The sequence below is a fragment of the Sus scrofa genome, chromosome 7 (genome assembly GCF_000003025.6).
Source record: "Sus scrofa isolate TJ Tabasco breed Duroc chromosome 7, Sscrofa11.1, whole genome shotgun sequence".
In the NCBI taxonomy this organism is placed as follows: Eukaryota; Metazoa; Chordata; class Mammalia; order Artiodactyla; family Suidae; genus Sus; species Sus scrofa.
In genome coordinates this window covers 3,022,584-3,044,995 of record NC_010449.5, presented here as the reverse complement: position 1 = coordinate 3,044,995, position 22,412 = coordinate 3,022,584, and the positions used below count along the sequence as shown (strand labels likewise).

Sequence of the window (22,412 nt, the reverse complement as noted above, 5' to 3'; positions counted from 1 at the left end):
TGCTGCGGGTGTGGCCCTAAAAAAAAATTACCTTGGTTGCTGAGTTTTTTGGTGCCCCTTGCATTTTGTACCCAAAGCAGAGACCCACTTGCCTCACCTGAGTCCTGGCCGTTTCTTGGAGGAAGTTGAAGAGTGATAATCTAAGATACATTTTCTTCCTCAGCAGCCCATCCTGCCTCCTTGAGTTAAGCTTTCACTTAATGTGGTTTTGAAATGTGTAATGTAGCATATGCCTGTATATGCACAGAGAATATTTGAAAAGTTATTTTAAAAACTAGTAAAAGGAGTTTCTGTTGTGGCTAAGTGGGTTAAGAACCTGACTAGTATCCATGAAGATTTGGGCTCGATCCCTGGCCTCCATCAGTGGGTTACGGATCCGGCGTTGCCCTGAGCTGCAGTATAGGTCACAGAAGTGGCTCAGATCTGGCATTGCTATGGCTGTGGTGTAGACCGGCAACTATAGCTTTGATTCGACCCCTTGCCTGGGAACTTCGGTATATCATGGGTGCAGCTCTAAAAAGACAAAAAAAAAAAAAAAAAAAAACCAAAAAACTGGTAATAGAACATGCTTGAGGAAGGCCAAAGGGAATGACAGGCAGGAAGTTCTCCTTAGAGACTTGGAACGTGTATTTTTAAAATTTTAAGGGAAAGTTTCTTAAGATAAACACACACACACACACACACACACATATATATATATATATTTCTTATTATGAAAGCTACACTTACTCACTATGGGAAAAAGAGGCAGTACAGACAGAGGAGGAAACAGAGTGTAACTGTCCACGACCCCATCGGCTGGCAATAGTCCTGTTTGCTAGTCCTGTTTCTCAACATCGGCCACCCCCTCCTACAGACCCATACATAGCCCTACTGCCACTTCCCTGGGATGCTCCTGACCGTCTCCTGCCCCGAGGATTCTGACTGGTTTCGGATCTTCACTCCAATTAGCATATCTCTGCCTGGAGCATGGGGACTTTCCTGGAGTGTGAACTATGGGCTTTGTCTGAACTAACACCCAGGAGACAGGATGGCTGAGGGGTTTTTCAGGGGGTTTTAAATTTTATTTATTAAAAAAAATTTTATTGTAGCTGATTTACAGTGTTCTGTCAACTTCTGCTGTACTGCAAAGTGACTGCATCAGGCATGTATATATATGATTCTATCATGTTCTAATCCGAGAGATTGGATATGGTTCCCTGTGCTGTACAGTAGGACCTGATTCTAAATGGAACAGTTTGCATCTACTAACCCCAAACTCCCTGTCCATCCCACTCCCTCCCCCTCTCCGTTGGCACCCTCAAGTCTGTTCTCCATATCTGTGAGTCTGTTTCTTTTCTCTAGAGAGGTTCGTCTGTGCTGTATTTTGGATTCCACATGTAAGTGATCTCATATGGTATTTATCTTTCTCTTTCTTAGCATGAGACTCTCTAGTTGCATCCATGTTGCTGCAAATGGCCTTATGGCCTTTTTTATGGCTACATAGTATTCCATTGTGTATGTGTACCACATCTTCTTAGTCCATTCATCTGTGAATGGACATTTAAGTTGTTTCCATGTCTTGGCTATCGTGAATAGTGCTGCAATGAACATAGGGGTGCCTGCATCTTTTCGAATGAAGGTTTTGTCTGGATATATGCAGAATGACTGAGTTTAAACCTCAGCGCCACCCTATCTGCAGGTTCTGTGACCTCTGAGCTGAGGTTTCCTCATCTGTACAATGGGACAATGTGAGTGCCCGCTTAAAGAGGAAAACCTTTGTGACACATTCGGCACAGAGCCCACCATGTTAGAACACGAAACTGTTCTCTGTTATTGACTGCTAGCGCCGTGCCTGTGTTCATTAACTCACCATGTTAGTGCTCTGGGTGCCAGGGACACAGCCACCAACAAATCAGACACAAGTCTCAGCCTTCTGGGAGCTTCAGGATTGGAATGGGAGACAAACAACGCACAAATACTTACATACCATACTCAGCTTCTCTGATCATGACATCAGCTCTGGGAAATAGAAAGCTTTGCACATAGTAGGTACGCGTTAGACGTGTGGACTTAGTCACTGTCTTTTCCTTACCCTCCCATCACCCATGCTCTCTGTCCTGAGAGCCCTTTGCTAGTGTGTAACTAAAGGATGTGAGACCTAAAGTTTCGAGATGGGCAGTGTTGACATCCCAAAGTCTGCCTGGAAAGGGCTGCCACCCAAGAACCAAGCCCAGAGGTCACACGACCTCTGTCCTGTGACCTGAGGAGACACCAGCAGGTGCATTTTCCTCCGGTGGTCACACCGCTGCACTCCCAACTTTGTCCTCCGTGGTGATCAATTGTCGCTGCTCTGTGAAGTCAGGACAGTAAACAGCGGACGGGACACGGTGTGGCGCGAGGGGTTGGGGGGCACTGGCTGGACAGTGTTTATGACCCTGTGTGCCTGTCTCCAGCAGTGTCACCTGGCCTTGTGTTTCTCCTGCAGGAACTGCCACCTGTTTACCTTTCCTCCAGACTCTGACGTCCTAGAGCCCAACTCGGACTTCCTGCTGCATGTGAGCCAACAGACAGCAGCGTTACAGGGCAAACACCTGCCTGTCAATAAGCAGAAGACCAAAGGCCCGGGTCAGAAGATATGAGCCTGAGTCGAAAGCAAATGAGAGTGTGGACACCTGCGATCTTATTCAAAAGGGAAAAATGAAACTCAGCAGATCCTTACCTTGTGGTGAGTGCAGGGATTTTGTGAGACGTTAATGTGTGAAAGTTAATTTATTCCCAAATTCTTCACGTGGCCAAGAATCAACATGCTAGTTCATATGAAGTGTAAACCTTCATACTATGGGGGGGTTTTCCCTTTTTTTTTGAGGGCCACACCCACAGCATATGGAAGTTCCCAGGCTAGGGGTCCAATTGGAGCTGTAGCTGCTGGCCTGCACCACAGCCACAGAGAGCAAAGTCAGATCAGAGCCGCATACCACTGCTCAGGGCAATGCCAGGTCCTTAACCCACTGAGTGAGGCCAGGGATTGAACCCACTTCCTCGTGGATACCAGACGGATTCATTACTGCTGAGCCACAGCGGGAACTCCCATGCTATGTACTAGTGTTCAAAATTATTTCATTCCGTTATTACGATGGTGGAAATTCCTCAACATAGATCATTTGCTACAAACTGGCACTGGATTTGTCTCAATACCACTTTCTTTGTGTGTATCAGCCTACCTTAAATTCATTAAAATTTGTCATCTTTCCTTTTTCCGAATATAAGTGTGTCCACAAAGCAAATCTAAGAATTGCTCTACAGAGTAGTCAGAATCCAAAAGAGTCCTCAGTGACTCCTGCTTCCTGGTGACCTGTGTACCAACTCGTGACCTGTGTACCAACAGGAAGTTACGGGGGTGACCGTGTGACTGCGGAGGACACCATGCTTTCCCCTTGGTTTCTCCCAAGTCACATGCTCTAGGGGCAGCCAGCTGCCATGCTGTGAGGACACTCAAGCAGCCTCCTGGAGCAAACGGCACCAGCTCCCCAGCATGTCAACACCTTGGAAGTGGATCTAAGTTTTCAGATGACTGTAGCCCGAGCCGACATCTTCACTGCAGCCTCGTGAGAAACTGAGTCAGAACCACGAGTGGAAACCACTCCCCAAATCCTAGCACTCAGAAACTAAAATAGGGTTTATGCTCCTAAACTTTAAGTCACTTGTTATACAGAAGATAGGAATGCATTCTCTGCACATAAATGTCGTGTAAATCGAATACGGCAAATATGTATATGTCTCTACAGGCACAAGATATGTCCAGAACCTCAGGGTTTTACTTCTGGACCTCGATCCCAGGCTCTCGTGTGTATATGTGTATTTCACCAAAGTGCTATTTGTCCCAGGAAAAGGCCAGAAACATCCTGCACGTTCGGGAAAAAGGAGATAGATTCAAAACATTGTGCACGTCCATAATTTATCTTCTTGGTGCAGCCCTTACAACTATTGAGGTGGCTCTTTAATCACTGATATGAAAAAGCCTCCAAGATGTGGGGTTAAGAAGGCAAACCGGTCCAGAGCTGTGTGGATGGCTTCTCTTGGTAAAATAAAGAGGAAGAGCATGCCTGTCACATGCACAGACGACTTCTAGAAAGACGCACAAGACAGCGGTAACGCCATCGCCTCTGCAGACAGGGCTCAGGAGACAGAGGTCATTGTATGCCCTCTTATCACGTTCCATTTTCATCATGTGCTTTTATTACTTTTCCAATTAAAAATAGTTCATTGAAAAAAATCAAGAAAAACAAGGTGGAAGCAGGAATTTTTTTTTTTTTTTTTTTGGTCTTTTTGTCTTTTTGTCTTTCTAGGGCCACACCCGCAGCATATGGAAGTTCCCAGGGTAGGGGTCGCCGGCCTACACCACAGCCACAGCAACACCAGAGCTGAGCCGCATCTGTGACCTACACCACAGCTCACAGCAATGCTGGATCCTTAACCCACTGAGCGAGGCCAGGGGTTGAACCCGAAACCTAATGGTTCCTAGTTGATTTCATTTCCACTGCACCACAATGGGAACTCCCAGAAGCAGGACATTTTTTTACCTGAAACAAACAAAGGAAATTAAAATAGAGAGAGAAACTGAAAATAAACATCAGACCTTAAAGCAATTTGATGTACTCGAATAGTGCCAAGATTCGGGGCTGTAAAACCAGAGGTGACGCTGATGAAACAGGAATAATAGTAACAACGGGGATTAAGACGGAGGAATGGAGGGAGGGAGAAGACAGCAGCGGGGGCAGGCAGAGCTCTGGGCTCCCCGGGGTGCCCTCCAACCCCCTGGCCAAGGATGCTTAAAGCTGAGGCACCCAGAGCCCCAAAACAGCAAAGGGCAGAAGAGTCCAGGCTGGGCAGGACCAGTGTGTGTGTGGCGTGGCAGCCCCACCGGCCGCCCGGCTCCGGCCCCGAGCTGAGTGAGAGTGTCCTTAGAGCAAAGAGAAGCACAGCCCCACGGGTCTCACTGGACTCCAGCCTCCTCCCCTGTCCGGGTAGAGAGCGCCCGTCGGACCCCTCAGGGGGATGGAACTCTCAAACAGACGTGCATCTTGGGGAATTGGAGGAGCAGCAAGGAGACATGACTGCCTTGGGGCTACATATAGAGTGAGGCTCCGAACCACTGAATGAAGACAACTGGGGGTGTCGTCCTGAGCGAGAGACCCAGAGCTCAGCCGCTAGAGCCCCCCGGGTCTCCCTCCCGAATGGACCTCTTTGGTCCCCAAATTGGGACTGAGCGGGGAGGAGGGCAACGAGTAGGCCTTGAGCCCCCCTTTAGATTAAAGCATGTGCCAGGTTCTCAGTGACAGCAGGGCTGGGCAGCAGTGCCACTGAGCATTTGGGGGCGGGGATGTGAAGTCAAAACTATTTCATAGCGACATTAAGACGTTACTTGTCTTTGTCACTTTGCAGACATCTGCACTGCCCCAAAGCAGTGGGGGTAAAACCACGCCAGCATCATTTAAGAAAATCCCACATAAGGAGTTTTCTTGTGGCTCAGCGGGATCTGGTGTTGTCACTGCAGCAGCTCAGGTCGTTGCTGTGGCTTAGGCTCAAACTCTGGCCTGGGAACTTCCACATGCTGACAGCGCAGCCAAAAAAAAAAAAAAGCACAGTGCAAAACAGCATAAAAAAACAAAGAATATCCTACATAAACCAGTAAAAGTTATCAATTTTAGTAAATCTCAACACTGAGCACCTGGCCTCTAATAGTCTATGTGACAAACTGGGAAGTACGCATAAAGCACTTTACCACCCAAGAGCTCTTAGGAGAGGGTTGTGAGTGGAACCCGTTTACGTTAAGAAAGGGTTTAAGACCCCTACCCTGGGAACCTCCATATGCTATAGGTGCGGCCCTAAAAAAGACAAAAGGCAAAAAAGAAGAAAAAGAAAAAAGAAACAGTGTAACTTACACCATTACGTCATGGGCCATTCACAGCTGGCCGTGCAGTAGACATTTTCTCGAAAATCACTGATGCGAATCTCTGCCTTCAACGAAAACATGAGGAAGAATGTGCTGCCAATTCTGAAACCTGAACGTGGAAGGAAAACTGTCATTTGAACTATGTGTGACCACCCGGGAGTGGCGGCCTCCCAGCGCTTACAGACAGATGTCTCTGATGAGCTCAGCAGGGAAACAAGTGCGACTTTTGACAGAGGCGACGTTTGGAAGAGCTGTGTTTCTCGGCATATCCATATTTTCCAAACAACCAACTGAGGATGTTACGAAATCATGTGTGAACCACCTGTATAAAATAGGTCACGGCAGGGGTTTACTGAGACTACAGGGAACTCCATTCAACATCCTGTGATAACCCATCATGGGAAAGAGTCTGACAAAGAGCATATGTATGTGACTCTCTTTGCTGCACACCTGAAACTAACACGATATTGTACATCCACTGCACATCAATTTAAAAGGGAAACAAGGATACTTCCTGGAAAAATTGAGCCATAAGTCACCCGAAGTCCCTTATTTAAGACCCAGAGAGCCCTTTGTTGGTTACTTCTCAACTTTACAGTGTAGTTTCTGCTGTGACACAACGGGCCAGGCAGTGTCTGCAGCGCCAGAACGCAGGTTGGATCCCCTGCCCTGTGCACGGGGTTAAAGGATCCAGCATGGCCACAGCTGCGGCACAGGTCACAAGTGCAGCTCAGATCTGATCCCTGGCCCAGGAACGCCATATGCTCAGGGGCGGCCAAAAAGAAAAAAAAAATTAAAATAAAGCTTAGTTTCTCTGTAAAATGAAAGGACATATTAGGGAGTTCCCGTCGTGGCGCAGTGGCTAACGAATCCGACTAGGAACTGTGAGGTCGCGGGTTCGGTCCCTGGCCTTGCTCAGTGGGTTAACGATCTGGCGTTGCCGTGAGCTGTGGTGTAGGTTGCAGACGTGGCTCGGATCCCGCGTTGCTGTGGCTCTGGCGTCAGCCAGGGGCTGCAGCTCCGATTGGACCCCTCACCTGGGAACCTCCATGTGCCGTGGGAGCGGCCCAAAGAAATAGCAAAAAGACAAAAAAAAAAAAAAAAAAAAAAAAAAAAAAAAGAAAAAAAAAGAAAGGACATATTAAAACAATTTGTCTCTCCAAAAAAAAAAAAAAAAAATCGTGTGTGGGAAAAAATCCATGAAAAGTAGGAGATGAGCCCCCTGCGATGTAACAGAACGAGGTTGCTGATAGGGCTCAGATTCAGCGCAGTGGCCTCCAGAGAGAAGCTACATCGAGCCGAGTTTCGGCCACTTGGTACCAAAGACAAGGACCTGTAGTCATCCGAAGACTCAGCTCTTTTCACCTGTGTGCACCTGTGTGGCTGGATTTCCTCCACATCCTTCTGCAGATCACAGATTGGACGCAGATGTGGATACGAGAGTTGGCTGTATTCTTTCAAGCCAATTATTAAAAAGATGTGCAAATATGTAAAACACTGATACCTTTCAGGATGAATTTTTTCTCGTTTTAGAAAATAGAGGATTTTTCCATGTGAACATGTCATTGTGGGAGTTCCCGCTGTGGCTCAGCAGGTTTAAAATCCTACTAGTATCTATGAGGACGCTAGTTTGATCCCTGGCCTCGCTCAGTGGAACAGGATCCGGTGTTGCCGTGAGCTGTGGTGTAGATCACAGACAAAGCTTGGATCTGGCATTGCTGTGGTTGTGGTTAGGCCAGCAACTGCAGCTCTGATTCAACCCCTAGCCTAGGAACTTCATGTGCTGCAGGTGCGAGCCTTAAAAGAAAAAAAAATGCAATTGTTTTCTTCTAAAATCAATTAATAAATATTTTAGATTCTTTTGCTTTCTTATTTTGGCGGGGGGCGGGGTGGCACTCACCCATGGCACATGGAGCAGATTTTTCTGTTTTAATAGCTATTAAGGTAGATGTCAGTGGATATAACCTGCATAAACAAAGCCCCCAGGTGCTTCATCAACCACAAAAGCAACAGTAGTAAGAGCTGGGGTTTTTTTGCTTTTTGTCTTCTTAGGGCGGCACCTGCAGCACATGGAGGTTCCCAGGCTAGGGGTCAAATCGGAGCTGTAGCCACTGGCCTACGCCAGAGCCACAGTAATTCAGGATCCAAGCTGCATCTGCAACCTACACCACAGGTCATGGCAATGCCGGATCCTTAACCCACTGAGCAAGGCCAGGATCAACCCTGCACCCTCATGGATGCTGGATTTGTTTCCGCTGCTCCACAACAGGAACTCCAAGACCCGACGGGAACTCCAAGAGTTGGGACACAGAGATCCTAGAATGAAGCATTTTAAGAACCACCGATCTGGGAGTAACACCAGTAGGTCCATCTGGCCAGGTGCACAGGGCTTTCAGTGTCCCAAGGCTACATTTCAGGGGCTCCCCTTTGGCCCTGTCCCCCTAACCCTCTGAAGTGAAGCCACAGTCTGAATCTCTAAGTAGATCCTGGCATTGCGATGGAGACCAGGTTTGCTCAAGACCCTTGCCACCCACTTAGAAGGTCTGCCTGGGGTGGGGTGGGGGGTGAGGGAGGCTGTGGCATATGGTGACAGTTGGCCATCTGAAACCCTTTAACTGAACCAAGGGGACTTGGAACCAGGAGGATGGCGTGGAGACAGCACCCGGCTCAGGCAGTATCGGAGCCAGATCTTGGGTCACTGTCGCCTTTGGTCCGGCCGTGCAGCGAACCCAGGTCACGGTGTAAAAGTGTATTGGGTCTTATCTTCCTTTGCCGGTTCTTCTCCGCATCTCTCCTCCCTCCCCAGAACCAAGCCTCATTCCCACGGCTCCTTGGCTCACTTGCCTTAGAAGGCTCCCATCAAAAGCGTGTTTACAGGAGTTCCCCATGTGGCTCAGCGGGTTGAGAACCCACTAGTATCCATGAGGATGCAGGTTCGACCCTGGCCTCGCTCAGTGGGTTAACCATTCGGCCTTGCCTCGCTGCGGTGTAGGTCGCAGATGCAGCTCCAATTCAACCCCTACCCTGGGAACTTCTGTAAGTGGCACGTGTGGCCCTTAAAAAATGTGTATTTACAAATAGTCTGCCTGCTTTGAGGCTGAGGCTTGCCATTTGGCGGTGTGAGCGCCAACCTCTTGTGAGCAGCTCGCAGGCGCTGGAGTAGGGCAGACTCAATGGGAAGTCTGATTTGCCCCACGTGCTCTTTACTCCGGCAAATCCAGCAGACTCCTTGCACTCTTTAAGGCTCAGTTCTCCCGTCTGGAAAGTGGAGGTAACACCACCATCTCTCGGAGTCGGTGCGATAATTACTGCCAAGCTAGTGTGAGAGCCCCGACTCCTGGCACCAAGCATTCACGCGATAACCGGGGATTTCTTCCCTTGCTCCTCCCACCGCCCTCCGCAGGCCCCGCCCCCAACAGGCCCCGCCCCCAGCCCCGCGGGCCCCTGCTCGCCCCGCCCCAGCAGGGACACTCAGAAGAGGTCTGGAGCAGCCGGTTCCCAGGAAGACAGAGCCACCCTGGCTCCGCTTTCCCGGCGGAGGTGAGCGGTTAACCGGTCACATTGTGCACTAAGTGCGAGTAGCCCTTCGCGGATTTTCCCTGGATGGCAGTCATGGGACCCGCTCTCAGAACCTGAGGTGGGACAACTCTGCTTAAGGCACGTCCTGGGCACTCCTGTCTCATCCACACCTGTGCTTGCACGCAGGCTTCTGGTCCTTTATCTGCGGGACCCTCTGAACATAGGTCCCTCCCTGGGACTTCCTGCAGACAACGCAGGGAGCCCCTGAAAAGGGGTGCGATTCCTTGAGACAAAACGGGGGCCACATGCAGCTGCCTGTCCAGTTAACTTGGGGACAATACTAAAAATAAGCCAAAGGGGTCAACTTAAGGTCAAGGATGTTGATGGCCAAAGCAGAGAAGGACCATGTCTGTGTCGGATGTGGGGTCCAGCCTTTGGCTGACTCCGGGCCACCCAGGACCTCGCTTTGGAGGTGGGGACTCTCCCCGCCCTGGCTGTCCAGGAGAGGATGAAGCAGGTCAGGGCACAGCAGCGGTTCGGAGAGGGTTTTTGTAACTGCTGTCCATAAAAAGGACAGACTACCCTGTGTTCGTATTCAGATTGGACCAGCCGCTAACGTTTTCCCTCCACCAGGAAGGTTTTAGAGCCAAGTCTGGAAAATCAGAAGTGATGGGATCAAGTCAGAGCAAGAAAGTTGAAAACCAAGAATTAAATCAACCTTGGATTTCATCACAGACCAGACAGGCTGGACTCTCACTCTTGTCCAAGTTCATCAGGGCCGACGAAGGAAAGGAGGAAACCATGGCCACCTTCCTGGAAGCAGAGGCCAGACCCAGGTACCAGGGTGCCCCTGGGGATCACCCTCACCCTCTCGGAGCTGGACCGCCACCACCGATGGAGTCGAGAAATTCCCCCGCTGTATTTAAAAATAGTGTATTAATAGAAAATTTGGAATATACTACAGCCCACAGGTCAGGAGACAATGACCATTGAGAAGATGGTTTGGAGTTCCCACTGTGGCACACCGGGACTGGCGGTGTCTGGGAGGCAGGTTGGATCCCTGGCCTGGCGTAGTGGGCTGAGGATCTGGGGTTGCCGCAGCTGCACTGCTGCTAGAATCTGATCCCTAGCCTGGGAACTCTATGCCACAGGGCAGCCAAAAAAGAAAAAAAGAAAAAGATGGTTTGTTATCACAGCTCCTGAGAGGGTTGGGAGGGGGGCGCACGAGGAAGCAGCACCAGGGTTGGTCAGGAGGCAGGGCAGGGGGGTGTCTGTGGCAGTTTCCATGGCGTTGGCCCAGGGACACATCTCCCAGCTTCTGTGACCTTCAGGGTCTGGAGCTGCCCCCACGCTGGCTCTGGTTGTAACTGCTTAGTGGCTGAAGCCCCTGGGAAGGGGATAAAATGAGTGAACGCTCCCTCCTCTGGCTGGACACAGAGGGAGGTAAGTCTTTGCCCCCTGGTTTGCAGAGAGATGTGCGGGGAAACCCCCAGGGAGTGTCTTCAGCAGCCCAGCAGCACAGCCTGAGCCCCTGGGAGGAGAAAGGACCACCGTGAATTAGGGCTCCCAGCCCCGCTTGGAGTCACAGTCAAGCCCCTCCCTTCCAGGCGGAGCCCCACAGAGATGGACAGGGAGAAGCATAAGCCTCCAGGGTCACCTTTGAACCCTCCCTCCCCCTCCTGCCACCTCCCGCCTCCCTGTTAGAGTGATGCCTGGGTCCTAGGACCAACTTTGTGCAGAATCCAGGTGCTAAGAAGAAAGTGTTGGAAAATTACTGGAGCCAGAAAGGCTAAATTGATGGAGAGGAGAAGAGGGGAGACAAGGGCTGGGGGGAGTGGGGGTCGATGGAATGAGTAAGGTCTTTGGGAGGCTTTTGGTGAAGGCTGTGGGGGTTGAGGTGGGAGAGAGGTGAATTAGAACCTTTTATAGATGTCTTTCTGTGTTTTAAGAAAAAAAAAGTTCCCCTTTAAATTTCCCTCCAGATTTGGGCCTCTTTCAATCCTACTTTTATTTTCCTGGAAAGTGGTGCCAGGCTAGGACTGGGCTGCATTGGGTCCCATGTTCATGTGGGTTATAACGAACTGAGATGTGGCTTTTCATAAACTGGATCCAGGGTTGACTTTGCCGCTATCCAGTTTTTACAGGAAAGCAGAAAAAGCATCCCTGGCTTGCATGTTCTGGGACAGAGGGAAGGCTGGGTACTGCTCCCATGGCCAGCAGATGTTCTGATTTCATCTCCCTTCCCGACCTCCCCATTCTGATTCAGGCTCAGAGGTAAATGGGGACATTTTTCTAGGGAAATGTCTACACAGCGCCAAACTGGAGGCAGAGCAGTTTACAGACAGTGGTTTGGTCCACAGGTTGCAGAGTGACCTGAAGGGAAGCTTTGGCTCACGTTCTCTTTTCTTTCTTTCTCTCTATTTTTTTTTTTTTTTTTGGCCATGCCCTAGGTATGCAGAAGTTCCCAGGCCAGGGCTGGAACTCACACCCCAGCAGTGAAACACCAGACCCCTAACCCAGTGAGCCACCAGGGAGCTCCGTGACTCACATTCTCTGCTTTATTCCACATCTTCCTCTCCTTTCTCTTACCTGAGTGACTGTCTCAGGTTCAAGGTGGGGAATGGTGGCTCGGCACCTTTTACCGGCCAAGGTTTAGGTTCCTTTGTTTGAAAAGTAATAACATCAGGCCCAATGTCACCTACTCCTGGCAAGTGGGAGGGCTGATGGGTGACTTCAGGGCAGGAGGCCTGTGCAGGAGGCAGTGCAAAGGGAAAGAAAATGGGCTGCTCTAGAACAGCGGGTGGCAGGGGGCACCGCTCTGGCGCCTCTGATGGAAAACCTCTGTTGAGAGAGCGACACCTTCCTGCAGCACTTTAGAATCAGAAGAGTGGCTTTTGATTTTTAACTCTGAGGCGGTCGTTTTAGAGCCTTTAGATCCCGTCCTCAGAGGTCCCAGCCTGAGCTGCAAACTCGGGAGGGGCAGACACACCCCTCCCGGGGGCTGCCACGCGGCTCCTTCATTGGCATGAAAAAGGGCAGCTGGATCCCAGCAGCTGCTGCTCCCAGCGGGGGAGCCCTTGGGGGCGGGGGGAGCGCCGTGTGCGCGCACGTGCGCGCGCGCACCCACACACGCACGCGCGCGCCTTTCGGTCCCTTCCCCGTCCCGTTCATTTCTGGGGCCCCTCCCCCAACTTTTAAAGCCTGGTCACGTGATGAGCCTCTTCTCACCCTCTGCTGACATTTCTGGAGGCAGCGCTTCCTGCCTGTGCAAGTCATTAGTGAGCCATCCCTCTTCCTGTCCCTTTGTCCCCCCAGCCCCCGCAGGCAGCCTATTACTACCTCTTGGTGGAAAGCTCGCGTCTTCTTTTCTCCTGAGCATTTGTCCTTCCGCTTTTTAACTGCTCCCTTTCCTGCTCCCAGTTCCCAGTGTGCTGGCCTGGCTCCTGGCATCTTGGGAGCAGGGACACAGGGACACGCAGGTCACTCAGGGCTGGAAGCAGCTTGGAGAAGTTAAGAGCTGGGCTCGCCTCAACCTCCGTTTCCTCGTCTGTCAATGAAGAGGGTTGGATGCAGTCTGTTTGTTCTCAAATGCTTTTTTTCGTTCAGGGGATTGATTCAGACGAAAGCTAGCAGGAAGCACAGACTACAGAGCCTTTTGTCCTCTCAGCTCACGCCCTGCATCCCAACCGCCCCCCCTCCCCTGGGTCTCCACAGAGCACAGCTGGGAAGTCACCGGACTGGACTCACCCCAAGGCTCCTTTTGGCTCTGACAGGCTGTGATCGTTTTTTCAGGCAGGACTTTGTAGAGAGAGGGAATCTGAGGGGGGCAGCCTCCCCTTCCGGGCTAAGCCCCCAGGCCAGGGTGGGGGAGATGGATAAGAAAGCACCAAGGGCCACTACTCTTGCCAGTAGCCCTGGCGCCTCTAGCTTCACTTTACCTAAAATTGAGGACGGAAAACACAGAGAGGGGCATTTGCAACCACCTCCTCCCTGGGCCATAAGGTTAGAGGCTGTGCTGAGGTTTTTGTGTTTTTTTCCCAGCAAAACGGAAAATGATTGAAAGGTTTTGTTTATTTATTTACTTATTTTTACTTTGGGCCACGCCCTGCGGCATGCAGGAGTTCCTGCACCAGGGATCGAACCTGCACTGAAGCAGTGACAATGCAGGATCCTTAACCCACTGAGCCACCAGGGAGCTCTGAAAAGTTTTAAATATGGGCTCACGATGATCTAACTTACTCACTTAAAAGATTTACGTGCTTAATAGATTCTAATATTAGGTTGGAGAGTAGATTGAGAGGATAAGCTTGATGGCAGGGCAACCTACAAATTTATTATTTTATTCACTGGTTTATTTCTTGAGCCATGACGGGATACCTAGAAGAAGTGAACATTCTGTCCACACAAAAACCTGCACAGGAATGTTCAGAGCAGCACTATTCATTGTAGCCAAAAAGTAAAAACAACCCTAGTGGCCACCAACTCACCATGGATAAATGAAATATGGGGTATCCATTCGGTAAAAATTAAATAGAGTTGGGAGACCAGCAGGGGGAGCTCTCGCGCCTGTGGGACTGCTGAGCCCAAACCGGAAGAAAAAAAAACTCCCCTTCTTTCCTACCAGGACTCAGCCAATGAAAAGCCATGACTCTGCATACTAAGCCCGCCTACCGTCCTCTTCCCTCTATAAAAGCGTCTCCTGCCCCGGTTTTGTGCGGGGGGGGCATGTGGCTGCTGTGGTTGAAGTTTTGCATCGTGGTTTTCTGCTGATCCCGGAAAAAACCTGTCTTAGCTGGGGAATATCTAAAGGTCTTTTTTGCTTTAGGGCGACACTTTGGTGGCCCATCCGAGCCTAGAGAAGACCCTCAACGGTTCCTGGGCTGGTGAGCAAACTGCTGGTATCTGTACACCAGCTCATCGTCAATCACTGCTTTTTTCACGGACTCCGGATTTTGAAGGTACGCGTTACTCCTGAATTTGAGCTTCTTTGCATTTTGAACTCTCTGGGCTTTATTCCGGATGTGGTTTAAGGTTTTGTCCTTTCTGGTTAAAGCCTTGTTCTGTATGCAGGCGCTTTGGGCACTTAGGTCTGATTTGAGGCCACACAGTTCCAAGGGGAATGGGCTCCTCTTCAGACCTTCCCTTTGGAACAGGGCTTGTTCTAGGGAACCGGGCTAAAGAGCCTTCACCTGGCTCCTCTGGGACCAGCCTGCCCTCTTGAACGGGCTGGGATGAGGCCCGAAAACTATTTGAGATGTTGGGGCTCCTTGAAAATTCTTCTCTTACCCTCCCCCTCAAACAAACTGAGAATACTTCTGAGAGAGGGGTCCCAATTATCTGAGTACCTTGAGGGGGCCCCTCCTCCCTACTGATAGCCTCCCAATATTTGTCAGATACTAATGTTTGAGGTTGGTGGATGCAAACTCTTCCATTTAGAATGGAAAAGCAATGAGGTCCTACTGTACAGCACAGGGAACTCTGTCCAGTCTCTTGGGATAGAACGTGAAGGGAGACATTATAAGAAGGGGAGCGTATATGCATATATGTATGTATGTGTGACCCGGTCACTCTGCTGTACAGCAGCATTGGCACAACACTGTAAATCAACTATACTCTAAAAAACAAATACATGGGAGTTCCCTTCGCGGGTTCCGTCCCTGGCCTCGCTCAGTGGGTTAAGGATCTGGCCTTGCCGTGAGCTGTGGTCTAGGTCGCAGACGCAGCTCAGATCTGGCGTGGCTGTGGTGTAGGCCGGCAGCTACAATTCCAGTTTGACACGTAGCCTGGGAACCTCCATATGCCTTGGGTGTGACCCTAAAAAGCAAGCATGAGTAAATAATGTAAAAAAAATTTTTTTTTTTTAAATTGTGGTCCTTCCTCATGCTCATTTCTAACTAAATGGACAGGCCCGGCCAAATTTAGACTCTCAATGGCCATTATGGGGAACTTTTAAAGTCCCCAAACTTACTTTTCTTAAAACTGAATTGGACAACCATAGCCCTATAAGTTCCAGAACTGAATGGAACACCTACTTCTGGTGGTATTTTGAGCTTTCCAAATGTTCTCAGGAGTCTAAAATTGCCTCTCTGCAAAATAAGAATTTAAGATGAACTGAGGCAAACAGACAATGAAAGATAAACTGGCTCCCGAAGCCTCAGGCTCCTCTTCCTCTGGCTTGTCTTGGGCTCCGCCTCGAGCACCATCTTCCTCCTTCCTGGCCAGGCCGCCAACCCTCCTCCTCCTCAGCCTCAGTTTGCCCGCACTCCTTCTTCGCCCCAATCCCCCTTTTCTCTGAAACTCTCCCTGCTCCCCTTTCCTCTAAACGTGTCAGAACCCGTCCCTTTGAAATGAAGCCTTTTGAGGACCCAGGGGCTAAACCCTTAATTTCTTATACTCCTGGACTAAAGCTGAACTGTGAGCCCCAGTCAAAGGTTTTTCCCAAGTACCTAAAACGCCTCACAGATTTGCTGAGGAATCGAATACAGTCATTGAAACCTATCAGTCTGGTTTCTCTGACTTAGATCAGCTGGTTCGCACACTTGTCAGTGAGGCCAGGCCCATCGCTGGGGATGAAAACCACGGACTGGGGAAATCTCTGGAACATCTCCAGAATTACAACCAGAAGACCAGCTCGCCTACTTGTTATATGATCAGATTCAGGCCATTAGTCAGTTTCTAGGGCTTTTCCAAAGCCTGTTGATTGGAAGCAAATTCAGGCTCGCCCCCAACATCTGATGCACCTGTTCATGACCACGGCCAATCCACTTCAGATTAAAAATGCTCGTCTTTAGCTATTGATTCCACCTGGGTGCCTTTTAACTCTTTATTAATGGGCTGAAACAGGGCCATTTCCTTCTAGTAAAAAGGGACCGGGATGGGGTGGGAAACTGAATCCACTCCAGATTTAGTCCATCTGGCAAACCAGCCCCCCGACACCTGAAGTGGGTCACCTCAGAGGAAGGCCACTCAAACTCTTCATCCTCAGCCCAGCAAACAAAGCCCCTAAACAAAACCCAAACACTCCTAGTTCCTGCTCTCACTGCAGAGAGCCAGCCCACTGAAACAGAGGTTACAAACGTCAGTGCTTCTGGCGCCTCCAGCCTCTCTCAGCCTTTCCAGGGTCCTCTCAGCTCCCAGTGACTCGGCTCTGAGGAACGATGAGGGCCCCTCCCAGTGTCCCCTCTTAACTGGCTTGGGGCCCTTCTCCAGATGAATCACTTGCTCTGGACGCCAGAGCTGCCCTCTCGGTGCTCAGCCCCACGGCTACAAAGCAGCCCCTGCCTCGGAGAACTGACCCCGTTCAAAGAGTGGGGTCTCTCGTGAACCTCACGAGGGCCCTGTCTCCGGCCCCCTTTGCCCAAGGCCCTTTGCAAGACGCACACTTTTCCCTTTAGCGCCTCAGCCCCTCTATCTCTCAGAGAAATGCCTGTCTCCTTCCCCCCAAGGGAGAGAGAATTCTCGAACTTGATAGCAGCCGTCGAAGAGGCCCACCAGGTGGATTACATGACGCTTGGGCATCTTCCATTTGCTCCATCTCTGGGAGTGCTACAGCTGATTCTAGAAACAGAAATCGCTTGTCCTACTGAATCAGCCACCACCCCCCTGATGGTAAAGGCTCCAGCTGTTAGGGGCAAAATTCACAGCACCCCCCCCCCGCCCCAAGATTCAAGCAGATCCCACAACACTTCTTCCCAGAATCAGTCACGCCTGTAAGTAAAAAGCCCTTCGAGGCAGAAAGCCCCTCACGGAAGATTACGAGGCTCGTGGTCTCATTGTCCCTCGTACTCGGCCCTGTAACTCGCCCACTTTGCTGGTGAGAAAACCTAAGGGCCACGGGTGGAGGCTTGTCCGGGATTCTGAGCGACGATCCACCCCGTTCCCCTCCACACCCTGTCGTCCCTGCGCCTCACCCGTTACTGGCATCACACATTCTTTACTGTAATGATTTGTGCAGGGCTTGCTTTTTTCTTTTTTTGGTCTTTTTAGGGCCACACCTGCAGCATATGGAAGTTCTCAGGTTTGGGGTCTAATCAGAGCTACAGCTGCCAGCCTTCACCATAGCCACAGCCATGCCAGACCCAAGCCGCATCTGTGACCTACACCACAGCTCACGGCAACGCTGGATCCTTAACCCACTGAGCTTGAGGCCAGGGATCGAACCCGAGTCCTCACGGACTAGTCAGGTTCATTACTGCTGAGCCACGATGGGAACTCCCTGTGCAATGCTTTCTTTACTGTTCCAGTTGATGAAGCTCGCTGACCTTTTTGCCGTCCTGTGGGAAGACAATTCACCTGGACAGTAATGCCCCAGGATTTTACTGAGCGCCTTGGTATTCCTCGCAAATCCTGTAGGCTGCTCTGGGTGGTAGAATTCCTCAGGTTCTGTTTGGCTGCCCCATGGGGAGGGTTTGCTTCTTTGCTCTCCTCAAGCCTCCTCACAGGGAGACAGCATCCACTTGCTAAAGCTTTTAGCCCCTAAAGAGACAAGAGATCACCCAGGAAAATTGCCATTTATCCAAACCCAGTTTCCTTATTTAGAGCATCTGATACCGAACGCAGGCTACACCACGGTCCAGAGAGGCTTCGTGATGTCCTAAATTTCCCCAGACCCAAAACTAAGCGCCCACTGCTTGGTTTTCTTGGGATAATTGGGTATTGCTGAAATTGGATTCCAAATTTCTCTTCTATGGCCAAACCTTTGTTTGTTTTACTAAAGAATAACAATGCTGACCCAATTTTATGGGAATAGGACTACCTGGCCCTTAAGGCCTCAAAGGAGAGTGGGAAGGACCCACCCGATGATTCCAGTTGTCAGATTCCTCTTTTTTTTTTTTTTTTTTTTTTTTTTGTATGTGAAAAGGAAGGCAGTGTCTTTGGGGTGTTCACCCTAAAACACAGAGACCGTTATTGACGCATGGGGGTTATAGCCAGCAGCTGTCCCCTGTTGGGGGGGGCACCCTCCATTGCCTGAGGGGTGTTACTGCCATTAATTACATTTGCTTCTAAAGCTTTTAAAGGAACGGAGTAGAGTTTGGTGACAGGTTGGATGTAGGGCAGGAGGGAGAGAGGAGCCTGATACTTAGGTCCCGGGCAGTGTTAGCCTGTGTAGACAGGGCACTGAGCAAGGTGGGCCCAGAGGGAGGGAAGCAGATTGAATGGGAGTCACGGGCTGGGAGGGGGCACATGTCCAGGGAGGCCCACCGAGCTGCTGCCTTGAGGTGGGACTTCTGCGGTGGGGTTGGGGGGGGGAGCAGGGGCACCAGGCTGCCCTAAGATGCAGATTTCTGTGCTGTCATGGAAATGGCACAGGCCAGGCCAGGCCAGGCCACCACCCTGTTTGGTCCTCTGCATCTTAGGCATACACAGCTCCCTCCATCCTCAGCACCTTCCCACCTTCTCTGCTCTGATGCCGCCTCCCCCAGGAAGCCCACCCTAACCCGCTCTTCCCTAAGCCTCCCAACCCTGTGCTTATCTTTATCTGTGCTCTGATGCCATGGTATTGAAAGTGAGTGGTTTTCAATCCATAGCCCCACTCCCACCCCATCCCCAAGACAGGGTTCTTTTTGTTCTTTTTGGTTTTTTTTTGTCTTTTTGCCTTTTTCTAGGGCCGCTCCCGCGGCACATGGAGGTTCCCAGGCTAGGGGTCCAATCGGAGCTGTAGCCGCTGACCTACGCCAGAGCCACAGCAACGAGGGATCCAAGCCTCGTCTGCAACCTACACCACAGCTCACGGCAACGCCGGATCCTTAACTCACTGAGCAAGGGCAGGGACCGAACCCGCAACCTCATGGTTCCTAGCCGGATTCGTTAACCACTGCGCCACGACGAGAACTCCGACAGGGTTCTTTTTTAAAGAAGAAAAAAACTTTGTATTGAGGAGTTCCCATCGAGGAAACCAATCCGACTAGGAACCATGAGGTTGCAGGTTCGATCCCTGGGTTACGGATCTGGAGTTGCCATGAGCTGTGGTGTAGGTGTAGGTGGGCAGCTACAGCTCCAATTCGACCCCTAGCCTGGGTAGCTCCATATGCCACTCGGCCCTGAATAGAAAAAAAACAAAAACTTTGTATCAAGAGCCGGGTTCCTAGTGTCAGCTGGGCTTAAGTACAGAGAAAGGAGACACCAAGGCTTTTTACCAGGAAGCAGCTCTTATTCGTGCTGGCACTGGCTCGAATTAGTATCCAGAGGCTGAGCTCCCAACGCAGCGGGCCCTATGGACCCTGCTTATTTTCCTGCTACATCTGTGTCTTTGTCCCCCTTACAAGGTACTCTATGAATTTTGAGCAGAAAGTTACAGATACGCCTGCGCTTATGGGTACGGGCTCTGCTACATTGTTGCAGGACCGCGCATGCGCACCCAGGTGCAGGCGCTGCACGTTGCCTTCCCCTTGAGCTGGAACCCGGCAGGTGTACAGACTTAAGGGGATTGAACTGGAGTGAAATGTTAGAGTTGATCCAACCTCTTAGTTATTTGGAATTGTTTTCCCCACCTCAGACCCCAGTTTTTGAGCCACAGTGGCCACAACCCCATGTGGCATTCCAAGCTGGGACCCACAGCGGGGTGGTATGCTGGGAAAATCGCACAGGAGTGAAATTTCACCAGTCTGGTTTCCAGGCGTGGTTTGGCTGTGAACTCACAGCTTCTCTTTCGTGAGATGATTTTGTACATGCTCGGGGACTTAGGGGCTCATCTATAAAATAAAGCCTGTGACCTAAGTATTCTCTGCGCAGAGCCGTCCAGCCGCTGTGGTGACAGGGATGGTCTTTGCCTGTGCGTCCAGCCTGGCGCTGCTCGCTGAGTGTGGCTACCGTGACTTTGAAATGTGACTAATGTGACTCTGTGGAAGGCAGCTTCGAGATAGCACTTTCTTTGCATTTCTCTACACATTCAACCTTGTTTTCAAGTTCCTTATGTATGAGAATAGAAAACTTGGAGTTCCCTTCATGGCTCAGTGGTTAACGAATCTGACTAGGAACCATGAGGTTGCGGGTTCGATCCCTGGCCTCGCTCAGTGGGTTAAGGATCCGGCGTTGCCATGAGTTGTGGTTTAGGTCGAAGACGTGGCACAGATGTGGCGTGGCCATGGCTCTGGTGCAGGCAGTGGCGACAGTTCCAATTAGACCCCTTGCCTAGGAACCTCCATATGCCACCTCTCTAGGGTGTGGCCCTAGAAAGGACCAAAAAAAAAAAAAAAAAAAAAAAAAAGAAAGAAAAGAAAATAGAAAACTCAAAGATAGGATATCTTTTATCAGGTTTATGTACGTGTTTGCAACATTAGCGAATGATAGAGGAAAATTTTTAGATAATTAATTTGAGGAACTGAGGGACCACCAAAAGGCTGCCCCAGCCGTGGGTGTGGAGGGTGAGTCCCAAGTGCTGGGAGGGAGGCGGTGCCCACGATCCCAGGGCCCAACCCCGACCCTGGACCTCTGCCCAGTGGTGGGGGCAGGGAGAGGGGTCGGAGCAGTGCGGAAGCTGCCGTGTCTGCCTGGCTACTGGGAGATGCCAGTTTGAGCACAAAGACTCGCCACTGTCTGTGGACCTGGGTGCCCCCGCCTCCTGCCCAGCACCGAGCTGCTGTCTCAGGAGTGGTTCTCCCCAGGGGACACTGGGCAACGTCTGGAGATACTCTTGGTTTTCACGGGTTGGGGTGAGGGGTGCTGTTAGCTTCTGGGGAGTAGGAGCCAGGGGCGCTGTAAACATCCTATATGCACAGGGCAGCATCCACCTGCCAAGTCTCAGTGCTGCTGAGGCTGAGGAGCTGCGACTTCGAGCAGCGTTTCCTCTAGAGAAGCATAGTTCTGTCACTGTGCGCTCCTGGGCTCCTGGAGCAGAAGTGACTTTTTCGTAAGTAATGTGGCTTATCGCAGGGTAATTTCATCACTGGGTTCTCTTCATTAACTAGAAAAAAGCCTACAGTCATGGTTTCCTGCTGTTATATCCTGGGCAGTTGTATATGAGTGAGACAGAGCCCAAATGACATTAAACAATCAAGTGAAAAACAGATCAGGCACAACATTTTTATGATCTTGATCGATCAAAATAATGTTATGTGGGAGTTCCTGTTGTGGCTCAGTGGGTTAAGAACCCAACTAGTATCCGTGGGGACTCGGGTTCGACCCCTGGCCTCACTCAGTGGGTTAAGGATCTGGCATTGCCATGAGCTGTGGTGTAGGTCACAGATGTGGGTGGGATCCTGTATTGCTGTGACTGTGGTGTATGCCAGCAGCCGTAGCTCTGATTGGACCCCTGGCCTGGGAACCTCCATATGCCTCAGGTAGTGCCCTAAGAAAAGGCAAAAAAAAAAAAATCTTACATGAAAGAAAGACATTCTCTCTGTGTTCATTGATAATGGCGGCTTCCCCCCTACTGGTATATGTATGCACGTGTACTGGTATATACTTTTTTTTTCCCACTGTACAGCACGGGGACCCAGTTAGACATACATGTATACATACTTTTTCCTCCCATTGTTGTGTTGTGATGTAAGTGTCTAGACATAGTTCTCAGTGCTACACAGCAGCATCTCATTGTAAATCCATTCCAAGAGCAATAGTTTGGATCCGTTAACCCCAAGCTCCCGATCCCTCCCCCTCCCTCCCCCTGGGCAGCCACAAGTCTATTCTCCAAGTCTATGATTTTCTTTCCTGTGCAAAGGTTCATTTGTGCTGTATCTTAGATTCCAGATATAAATGATATATGGTATTTGTCTTTCTCTTTTTGACTTACTTCACTCAGTATGAGAGTCTCTAGTTCCATCTATGTTGCTACAAATGGCATTATTTTGTTCTTTTTTATGGCTGAGTAGTAGTATATATTTTAAATGAGCTATAATTTGTAATTCCAAGTTGACTGTTAGGGCTACTGTTGATAAATGTCTTTAGATGACACTCACCCAGCACATGCTTCTGGCTCAGCATCATCTCGGCAGGGTAATTCCTCATGCGTTTGATCAGC

At 50.3% G+C, this 22,412-nt stretch overlaps 2 protein-coding genes across 6 annotated transcripts in view; both read left to right on the top strand.

The window, feature by feature from the left end:
- Positions 1–10,150, top strand: part of LYRM4 (LYR motif containing 4) — a 158,278-nt gene extending 148,128 nt beyond the window's left edge. For both annotated transcript variants that reach the window (XR_002346271.1, XR_002346272.1), the window contains 2 exons: positions 2,468–2,707; positions 10,088–10,150. The gene's annotated coding sequence lies outside the window, so the exon portion shown is untranslated. The remainder of the gene's footprint in view (positions 1–2,467; positions 2,708–10,087) is intronic.
- Positions 2,573–22,412, top strand: part of RPP40 (ribonuclease P/MRP subunit p40) — a 52,019-nt gene continuing 32,179 nt past the window's right edge. For 2 of the 4 annotated variants that reach the window (XM_021100132.1, XM_021100134.1), the window contains exon 1: positions 14,159–14,412. The gene's annotated coding sequence lies outside the window, so the exon portion shown is untranslated. Of the gene's footprint in view, positions 2,708–10,156; positions 10,291–14,158; positions 14,413–22,412 lie in introns of those variants that run through there. The other 2 variants (XM_021100135.1, XM_021100133.1) reach the window with 2 other exon arrangements.